This window comes from Silurus aristotelis (genome assembly GCF_946808225.1).
Source record: "Silurus aristotelis genome assembly, chromosome: 20".
Taxonomy (NCBI): Eukaryota; Metazoa; Chordata; class Actinopteri; order Siluriformes; family Siluridae; genus Silurus; species Silurus aristotelis.
In genome coordinates, this window is record NC_139593.1 from 16,720,417 (window position 1) to 16,732,080 (window position 11,664).

General features: G+C 36.1%; 1 protein-coding gene across 1 annotated transcript in view; it reads right to left on the reverse strand.

Moving 5' to 3' along the window:
* The window catches only part of LOC310715754 (chloride intracellular channel protein 5), a 161,418-nt gene that overhangs the window by 136,503 nt on the left and 13,251 nt on the right, over positions 1-11,664 (reverse strand). The gene's annotated exons all lie outside the window — the stretch shown is intronic.

The window sequence follows — 11,664 nt, forward strand, 5'->3', positions numbered from 1 at the left end:
TCTCCTTCAGGTTGCATCTCCACATAGAACATAATCCACCTGTGTGCACCTTCCTCCACTCTTATACGTCACCCTATGATCCTCCTTCTTCTTAAAATAAGTGTTCACCACTGCCATTTTCATCCTTTTAGCAAAATCTACCACCATCTGCCCTTCCACATTCCTCTTCATATCTACATTTCACCTCCTCATAACAACTTTGTTCCTTACATGCCCATTTAAGTCTGCTTCAATCACCAATCTTTCATTCCTAAGTACACCTTCTACCACATTATCTTACTGACAGAATTTCTCCATTTCCTCCATCTCACAACCCACTTGTGGAGCATAAGCACTGATGACATTTATCATCAACTTCCAGCTGGCTTGTGCAACCATAATGGCGGGGTTAAAGATAACTACTTTTATAGTGTTCTTAAATAGGACCTACAGCAGTTGCCCCCAAAAGACAAATTAAGAACTTTTTTATGGTCCTTAATGTTCTTAATATAAAGGGGAATCAAACTGGGAAATGAGACTGTGCCATTGTTGGGTAGATTTAGCATTTCACATACACTGGAAAATACTGGTTCAAATCACAGAAAATTAATTTAGAATCTATGCACTAAATCTTTTTTTTAAATGAAAGATTCAAAAAAGATCAAGACTCTGTTATTCCACCAGGGAGTAATATAGAGCAATACATTCAGGGTCATGTCATTTTCTCTTAGCTACTGTAGCTTACAGACTGACAACTGAGGACTGTGGATTTTCTAAATGAAAATACCAACATATTTTTTCCACTCTGTACAGTTTGACCTGTGATCATTTGTACTAAACAGAGAAATGTACTCCTGGATTTCTATCTGATGGATATTGGGACAAATCTTTTATAGCACTGCCAACTCTCTCTTTTAGAACAAAGGTGATTGGTGTTGCAGCATTAGGGAAGAAATCCAGTTGTGTTTGAGAAACCCCTCTGGAAAGTGTGAAAGTAAATTTGTTTTTAAATTGGACTTCGCTGGGTTTTTTTTGTTAAAATATAGTATCCAATATTAATTTAAAGAATAATTAATTAATAAATAAATACATACATACATTAAATAAATAATTAATAATAAATATTAAATATTAATAATAATATTATGTAATTTTTCATGTAATAATAACTGTAATAATTGCATAACTTAAAATGTAATAATGTTTCTTTGGCTTACTACAGATCAACTAATCTAAAAGAGGTCAACTAAATTCTTAAACTTATATGCATTTCTGAATCTTTTGTGTTCTCCTCTAAATGTGCAAACTATACCCTTTTATTATGATTTCATCGGCTTTTTTATGTTCATGGCTTCCTTTACTTTGCCTTTCATATGGATGCCATTTGTGTCTCTCTTGTGTTTTGACTACAGTCTCAAGTTCAACCATTTTTGGCAAACATTGATGGTGCATGCAATGATGTGCAACATATATATATATATATATATATATATATATATATATATATATATATATATATATATATATATATATATATATATATTTTATATCTTGTGTCTTGTTTTATTAGTGTGATTTCCCCCAGCATCAAGATTAAAAAACGTTTCCTATGCAGACCCATTATTATCTCCGGAACTTACTTTCATGTGCTTTCAAGTGGATAAAGGACAAAATCCTTCTTTATTTACCTGAAAAAACGTAGCCACTCCCGGCCTAAAAACAATAATCCCTTTTGTGTGGTTACTCAAGGGTACTTGCTCTCTCTCTCTCTCTCTCTCTCTCTCTCTCTCTCCCCATGCTCCTCACAACAACTCTGTTATTTGTTTTTCTCTATTTTCATCAACCAACCTACTCTCAGCACTCCAAAAATCTCAGCTCTAATGTTATGAGTGAGTCATAGCCATAGCCCATAATTTTGAGGCTTGCAAAGCATGGCTGGAAAAAAAGAAATGAATATAGGCTTGATTACACTCATACATGGAGAATAATCCACACTGTCTTATATACTATCCATTCATTCATTTTCTCCCGCTTATCCGTAATTCGGGTCGCGGAGGCAGCAGTCTAAGCAGGCATACCCCACCTTCAACTGCTGCCCAATCCTCACAGCACCGTCCCTTACGGTCCCTCCTACAGGTGGTGAGCCCACGGGAAGGTGGCCCCACATCACGGACCTTGATATTTCCCTATTAAGGGACCCCCGGAGCATAGAGGGTTAAGGGCCTTGCTCAAGGGCCCAAGAGTGGCAGCCTGGCGATACCAGGGCTCGAACCCCAGACCTTCCGATCGACAACCCAGCGCCTTAACCGCTGGAGCCACCACTCCCCACTCTTATATACTATACATAATTGAATTTAATTTTGCGGCCACTAGGGGTGTGGGCAGTTGTTAGACAGCATGTTCAACTGACAAGAAATAATTATTGTTCAACTGGCAAGTGTCTTGTTAATGCCTAGAATGTTTTATTTCTATATAAATAAGTGTACAGAAATCACATTTTCTAACATTATGAATTAATACATTAAATAGAAGTCTAATCTTTGAGGCAGATTTTCAAACCCAGCAATTTATTATTGGTAATCATCCTGTAGCCCCTCAACAGGGTTGCAAACAGCCAGTTAATATTGTGGTCTTCATTTCAATTCAGCTTCATTAGAATAGTGCTGTTGCAAATTGTCACAAAGCAGCTTTGAGAAATACACAGATCACATACATTTTAAGTAAATACATCTTCCCCTACAAATAATTGCCTAATGAGCAGGGCAGTTGCAACAGTGGCAAGGACATAACTCTCTTAGACAATATGAGGAAAAAGAACCCTGCCCCAGCTGCGTATCAGTGTATAGTGTTATTATAAATGAATCAATTCTAAAGCTTAATTTACCATGAAGTCTGTTATTTGAATGTAAAACCTTTTATGAAAATTGCAGTCCAAGGCCACCTTTTATAAGATCCATAGTAATCTCATGTATATTTAGGCAGTTCACATGGGGCTATCTTCAGCTGCAGGAAGTGTTTTACTATTGATGAGAGCTCCTTTTAGAAGTAGGGCATGAGGATGGATCAGTCAGGCTTGGAGAACAGAAGGGGGTAAAATTCTATTTTCTTTGATATGTATTATGTTGTATCTTGTTCATCTTTCTATTTATACTATACATGGTAGCAAATATATTAGCAAATGGCTACAGTCAATGTAGAATTACAAAATTACTAAAATTGTCATTTATTATGTGCAGTGGTGGGCCGTGCATTTGGTACCTTGGCCTTCAGGGGGGACTTACTCGAAATAATCCACCTCTTAATACCATGTCACGTTGCAATTATAAAAACCATCAATACTATACAAAAATGCAATATAACAACACATGGCATTACAGAGAGAGTGGCATTTCACATATGGAGGGTGAATAAAATTTTACTAAAGCAAGAAACCCAGTTAAGACTCCAAACCTCTACACTACAAGTGCAACTGTGCACCTACATCATCTCGAGCAGCTCAGAATCAATATTTGTCTAATAACATGACAAAAACACAAAAATGTAAATAAAATATAACCTACTCAACAGAGATTCATACTCATAATTTGCACCGCTCCTCAGAGGCTGTAAGCCAGTGGTACCGCTCGTATTTACTGCTCTTGAAGTGGAGAACAAACCCTTTCCTGGGCTGAGACAAGCTAGCTAGCTTTGGGGTTAGCCGACCTCTCCTCACTATGTCTAGCTTTTCTTAAAAAAGGATTTTTAAGTATGTCCGAGTCCAAATCAATTTCTCTTCCTCGTTAGGCGTAAAAAAAAAAAAACCTAACTCAGATGTAGTAATGTGTGTGAAGGCCCTGGGCAGATTAGATTGACATGGCAGCACATAGAGGCTGAAATCTGATTGGACAAAAAATCTAACATCCACATACACATGCTGGAAACAGTGCGGCCAAGAGAAACGCTAAGAAATGAAGAGAATAAACTGTTGGGAATAAATTAATACAATTTAATGGAACAAATATTAGAATTTAGGTTGTAAATGTGGGTCAGTGCTTAGGCAAGCAGTGTTTAGGCTGGCAGAGAAGGCTTTGCTGGCCCTGACCACCCGCTACTGAGTATGTGTATTGTTGGTATGGGTAACTATTAAACTCATTCCTTAATTTTTAAAAGTCCTTTATAGCAAATGTCAAATACGACTAAAGGTCATGCCGTTTCTGGTCATGGCAGAGAAACTAAAGAGGGCATCAGATTACAACATTATATGCAGGAGAACATCTTTACTAAGGGAAACATATCCTGTATCAAGTATCTCTATGTAAAGGAATACTGTAGATGTTAGAATGATTTCTAAATTGTGTTGTGCTTTATTGTGTTGTGCTTTATAATTTATCATGTGCTGATTACACTTGGTGCTTGGCAAGTATTCAACAACCTTTAAAAGAATAGCATATAAATCACTGCATTCCACTGAAGAGTGTCACACGGTGTGAACTGCAGAGATCAGAAAAGAAAGAAATACCGTGATATATTTTTTAAGAGATAGAACATTTCTAGATGAGGGACAAATTTATCACATGTAACGCTGTATTCAAATTCCATTAAGATTTTTTTGTGTGTCTGTGTGTTCAAAGTTAATTTGGTTCAAATTGTTTGAAAAGATCATTTTAGTAAGAAATGATTTTAAACACATTGCTATGTGTGTACATGTATTTTAATTGACCTTGATGTTAAAACTAGATTTTAAGAGTAGTAAGTTGCAGGAGTGCGGAACTGAACCCTCCTGTACTGTGTCTCCACTCTCAGTTTTAGCAAAAACATTGTTAACAAAAAGATAATAATTCCGCCAATATCTGGCTCAAGGAAAGTTTCTATTGGACGCAAAAATGTAAGGGCAGATGGTGTGTGGTGTAAACACAGGCTCCACCTCTACTTGCTTGCCAACACTAAACATTTCCACCTCTCTTGTGCATGCCATGTCTTGCAATGTCCTTGGCAGTTACTCCAGAGTAACTGACAGTCAAATAATAAACTCACAGCATTTAAAATCTTCAAATGTCCCGATAAATATGCAGTTTATTTTCTTTACAACAGCAACAAAATTAGGTAAAAGAGTTTAAGTAATTCTAAATCTAAAATCGAAGATTTAGGATTTATGAGGACATTAGCTGCATTAATAATTATGCCAGTGAAAGCTTTTTACAAGGAGAGTAGTACAAGTGTGTGTGTGTGTGTGTGTGTGTGTGTGTGTGTGTGTGTGTGTGTGTGTGTGTGTGTGTGTGTGTGCGCCTGTGCTTGTGTGCGTGTGTGTGTGCGTGTGTGTGTACTGATCTGTGGTTCAGCTGCAGAAACCTTGGCTCAAGGATACTTGCCACTTAGAATATTATTTTGGAAATAAAGAGCCTGGTTCCTGACCACAATTCAGGCAAATAGAGGAACCCAATTCTGTTTAATAATGGTGCAATAAATCTGCAGTCTACATTTTTACATATGCTATCTGAAGATTTTTTGACTAATCTGTTAACTTTTGTTCTACTTTAAGCTGATTATTTGCACATCTCCAAATTTAGCATATATAATCTTTATACAGGGCATTTTTTATTTTTTTTATTTAGCTGGAACTAATCCACATGACCTTGATACCCTGAATAGTCAGATCACTATCTGACCCCGGACACAACCTTGGGGCCAGTCATGTACTACTGGCTCTTTGCATTCAATTACGGACAGCATGCATGCACAAAAACTCTTCTTTGTCCTGCCATATGTGCCTAAACACTATTATGTCTTTAAATGGAGACTAAATACCTAAAAATCTCTACCAAATGTTGATTCAAAATGCCATGACAGGTGTGTTTATTTTTATAGTTTGTTAACCCACCCAGTGTTTTCGCTCAGTAGTATTTTGTGTCATACATTACCTTCTGCATTTGTTGTAATGTCTTGAAGTGTGCATATGTTCACTTAAAGGTATGCATGAATCTCACAGTCTCTGGCAGTTAGTAGTTTACTTTGCTTTGTCCCATTTTGCTCTTCCGTCTCTTTCTCTCTCACTCTCTCTCTCTCTCTCTCTCTCTCTCTCTCTCTCTCTCTCTCTCTCTCTCTCTCTCTGTGCTTTTGCTTTCATGGAGGTTTGTGGGCGTCACTAAAATCAAATGAGCTGTGTCAGGAACATTCTTTATGCTTGACCGCTTTTCATCAAGATACATGCAAGTGGGTACAAAATCTGCATTTCTGAAACTTTTGTAAGTAATGTATGGTGAAATATTTTTATTCAGTTTGCCTGACATTTATATATTACATTAGTAAAAGTTTTATATTCAGGCCTTTTTAGAAAAAGTACATTCAAAAAGACATTTTTACCAACAAGTAGCAAAAGTAGCAAAGCCAATGTCAGAAGGGGAACTGTAGGACATGCTGTCACAGTGACAGTAACACACACAAGTGGGTTTATTTATTTTATTAACAGCAGCAAAAAAACAACAAATGTTAATATTTATAAATTTTTTCCAAAAATAAAAAAGCAAGTGGGGAAACCAGGTTGTTAAAGTAAAGTCTATAATTCATTAATATGTAGAACAATTTTTAGCAATCATTCAATTAAATTCAATTTAGAATTCAGAGATAAATAGATTACAAATGGCATCATAAATTAGCCTCTAAATTAGATTACACATCCCTAATAAGTTAGCCGTGTGTGACAGTGTCAAGGAAAAACTCCCTGAGATGCTATGAGGAAGGAACTATGAACCAGACTCAAAAGGGATCTCATACTCAACCTGGATGACACAAAATGTCCTTTAATTATAGTTCCATCATTTCTGAGGTTATCAATAGTTTAATTATGGAGTAATCGGCTAAAATAATGTCTCAACAACATTTTGGTATAAAGTGGATTTCTTCACTGGTTGATACCACATTCACAATGATACCACATTCCCGTGCACCTGTAAAAACTAGCCCAAATTATCAGCCCTCGATCACCATGATTTACATTTTGTATGGGGTGCTGTGCCAAACATTGCACTGTGCATGAGGCCAAACATCTCTACCTGGTCTTAATGTTCCAGTCTTATTTACCTATATACAGCATATATATATACGTGTATATATAGTTAGTTACTTAGTTACTTAGTTTGTTAGTTATTTGGTCAGTTAGTCCTTGTCTCCCGGAGTCTTTTCTCATTATGCTGTCATGAATATAAACTTTTAATGTGCATATGGAAGTCATTAGAATGTCAATTGTTTGTATGATGTGGACACACAACTGCACATTCTGTTTTCTTAAAGGTATTTACACTTCTTTATGAATAATTACTCTTGTGCATTTTGTTAATACTACCTTTCTGTTCTTGTAATTATTGTGGAAGTAGGTAGGGTGTATTTATATTCCTGTCAGGTTTCTGAATGTTGGTTTTACCTTTTGGAAATAAACCAAAATTATTTGTTTCTTTATACAATGTGTTGAGGCCCAGACAATTGTTTATTAGCACTGGATATAAAAAAGCATATTGAAGGACACTTTACTGTACATATGAGTATCACATATCCTGTGGAAGCAGGAGCATGGTCGAGTCCAATGGCGAGTGGAGGACCTGTGAAGTTTAAAAAAAATGTTGTGTGCAGCAGGATAAATAAAGTGGATAAAATAGTTCAATTCAATTCATTTTTATTTGTATATCGCTTTTAACAATGAACATTGTCTCAAAGCAGCTTTACACAGATAATGCGGTGATTAAAAATGAATATGTTCTTTATGAGTAAAATAGCTGTGTAAATGTAGTAAAAAAGAACAAAAAGGCCTTTTGGGCACCCAAACCTGCCACTATATCCCCATTTAACAGAACCTGTCAAAAGTTTGTAAACATTTAGTCTTTTATCATTTTTGTGGGACAAACACATGCTTCATACCGCACACGGACACTTATGGACACTTTACACCACACCATACCGCACACGGACACTTATGGACACTTTACACCACACCATACCGCACACAGACACTTATGGACACTTTACACCACACCATACCGCACACAGACACTTATGGACACTTTACACCACACCATACCGCACACAGACACTTATGGACACTTTACACCACACCATACCGCACACAGACACTTATGGACACTTTACACCACACCATACCGCACACAGACACTTATGGACACTTTACACCACACCATACCGCACACGGACACTTATGGACACTTTACACCACACCATACCGCACACGGACACTTATGGACACTTTACACCACACCATACCGCACACGGACACTTATGGACACTTTACACCACACCATACCGCACACGGACACTTATGGACACTTTACACCACACCATACCGCACACGGACACTTATGGACACTTTACACCACACCATACCGCACACAGACACTTATGGACACTTTACACCACACCATACCGCACACAGACACTTATGGACACTTTACACCACACCATACCGCACACGGACACTTATGGACACTTTACACCACACCATACCGCACACGGACACTTATGGACACTTTACACCACACCATACCGCACACAGACACTTATGGACACTTTACACCACACCATACCGCACACGGACACTTTATGGACAATCAAAAACCATGCACAAATTGTTTACTGTTGTTTACTGTTTAACTGCTCACTGCCATAAGCATTTTTTTTGTGTATATATATATATATATATATATCTTTATATATTCAACTGTATATATTCTTATTTTTATATAGTTTTATACTTTATTTATCTGCCTTCTTTTTCTTTGTTTCACTTTTTTCACCCCATCCTACTCCCTCATGCCGGACAGTTCAGAAAGCATTTCACTGCATGTCGTACCCTGTATGTATGTGTATGTGACAAATAAAATTTTATTTGATTGATTTGATCCGTTTTTGTTTATATGCAACACATTAGGTAAATTAATTGTATGAAGATTTGCTTTGGCCAATACATATATAAATCTACAGATGTTGTACCTTTTTTAATTGAAAAATCCTCTCTTAGCATGAACAGCAGGTGTATATATTTTCGGTATCCAGACAGTTTGTTTCTTTAAACATTCAGCTGAAATACTTTGCCATGCCTTAGTCGGATATTTCTTCCTGACCTTGCGATCCGGTTTATCCCAGAGCAATTGAATAGGATTTAGGTGTGGTGACTGAGCAGGCCATTCTTTTAGAGATTACAATCACTTTTAACTGATTAGCTTCTAAGCTTACAGAGCTTGGATGTATGCTTCATGTCACTGTCTTGTTGTATGGTGAAATGTATATTAACCACAGTCCCTACAGAATTGCATGGTGTTGAGAGTATGGAATGATAGCCATGTTGGTTCAGTATTTCTTTTACCCAGAATTAATTTTAAACCTTCCCCGCTCCAAAACATCTCTAAACCATTAGGTTTCCACCTCTATGTTTGACTGTGGGCTGTGCTACATCTTACATAAGATCCCCATCTCACATCAGTTTGAGCCGAACGTGTCATATTTGAACTCAACTGCCCAAAGACTTTTCTCCCAGTCATTCACTCATTTTTCCAATTCTTGTGTATTATATTAACAAAAAAAACAGTCATGTGTCCCAATACCAATAAAAGGCAAGGTGTTTCCAAACTTTTGGCAGACACTGTATCTCCAACTTACAAAGAATTGTTCCCTATTCCTGAGACTTTTACAGGATGAAATACCTGTAATTCTGTCAATTATAATATTTGCAAGATGTGTCAATTAGTGAATGTACTCACTTTTTAATGGTTATAACAATGAAAAAATAATATTAAAAAAATTTATAAATAATGCATAAAAATTCACTAAAGATTACCACTATCTTAAGAGTATGTAGGAAAATGCGTGTTAAACGAATTATTTATTTATCCTTCTTCAGTATCTACTTTATAGTGATTGGTTGTTTACTAAATAAAATGACAGGCATGGTACTGTTTACAATTGTTACAAAGATTAGCAAAAAATTAATGTTTCATACAATTTCAGTGTCTTCTTCCTCAAACTCTCCAGCACCACCAAGAGGCCAAAACTGAAATCAATGTTTTATATGCTTAATGGTATGGTTTATTATCATGATTCTATTGTTTCTATATGTTTTGCTTATACAATAATGCAATGTCACAAAAGCAAGTGCATACCAAGTGCAGATTCTGCATATCAGCATGGTTGTGTGCTTCGAGAATTTTTACAGAGTTCATTCTTTCTTTTATCCATGCCGTGTTTTCTGTGCCATAAAAATAAAAGCACCTGTATACATACCTAAGATGAGTGTGTCCAAAAATTTGGAAGAAGTTTTCCATCTGATGACTCTTCCTTGGGGGTCATGTTTGTGCAAGCAACACTGTGCACTACCAGTGAACCACCACTCCTGTGTCAGCTAAATCTTCCTGCAGGTCTGTCCATTAATCTCAAATAGTGGTTTTGCTTTGCCTTTCTGCCCTGCATAAGGGCAATTCCATTTGACAGTTTTCTGTCCTCAGAGCTTGTCTTGACTTCCACAGTTCCCTTTATTGTTATTTTTTTATTGACAATGGAAATTATGAGCTGGCAGAACTTTCTATTTATAGCTTTTCTCTGTTTTGTTGGCATCAGTTAGCTTTGTTTATTATTAGCTATATCCTCAATCAGCTGCTCAGGAATTGTTATTTGTAATGACATCTGTGATGTGAGAAATTAGTCCTAATGAGTCTAAAGACCTATAATGTCATGTAAGTTGTAAACCTTTAAAGCTGGAATTGTAGCCAAACTGTTGCACAAGAAACAATTTCAAATACAAAATTCATCATTTACATATATATATATATATATATATATATGAATAAAATCTGCATTTACATTTGCAGACAAAATGTTATTTTTATGTTTAGGTTTAAAAATAGTTTCTTAAAACCGTAATGTTGTTTTAACTGAATTAAAATGTCAGTGTAGCTCAGCCTCTTTAGCAACAGGATTCCAATCCCCATATGAATGGTGTGATTTTGATATTTATATCATAACAAACAGTTTGACATGTTTTTACAAAGTTTTTATTCAATGTAGTACATTTGATCTACATTGATGCTAATTTGCTCATGCCATATCACAGAGCTGACCTTACTCAACACTGGAGATGCAAAAGCTTGAAACAGCTGCTAAGAATCCAATCATGTATGTAACAAAATATATTTTAAATGGAATACATTTCCTTAGAATATGAATCACAATATTCTCAAATATAAAATAATAGTATATTAAAATGAATATCATTATATATCATTGTGTTGTAGACACACACACATTACTGATTTGGTCAAAGTTTATCTGTTTCTGTAATATAATAAAATTTAGGGTAAAGATATGTTATGCTTGTTGAAGACAAGAACACCAAGAGCAAAAAGGATACAAGCAGGTAACTCAGCTAAAGAAGAAAAGTGGAAAATTGTGTTGAGAAGGGTGGTGTTAGAGTCTGGTAACTTGAGCACACAAGGTCTCTCTCTTCCACGGTAGATGATAACAAAGGTCTCTTACAAGCAGCATGCCTGGCTCACACAAAAGCACCAGTGTGGGTGACTGACTATAGCTATTCAAAGCCTTAGTCATAACATTCCACTGTGTTATTCTGTAAAACAGAGACTCTATTGTTTAGCTATTTGTGCCAAATGGTCATTTGTCACACTTACACATATATGACTGAAATTTTATTAA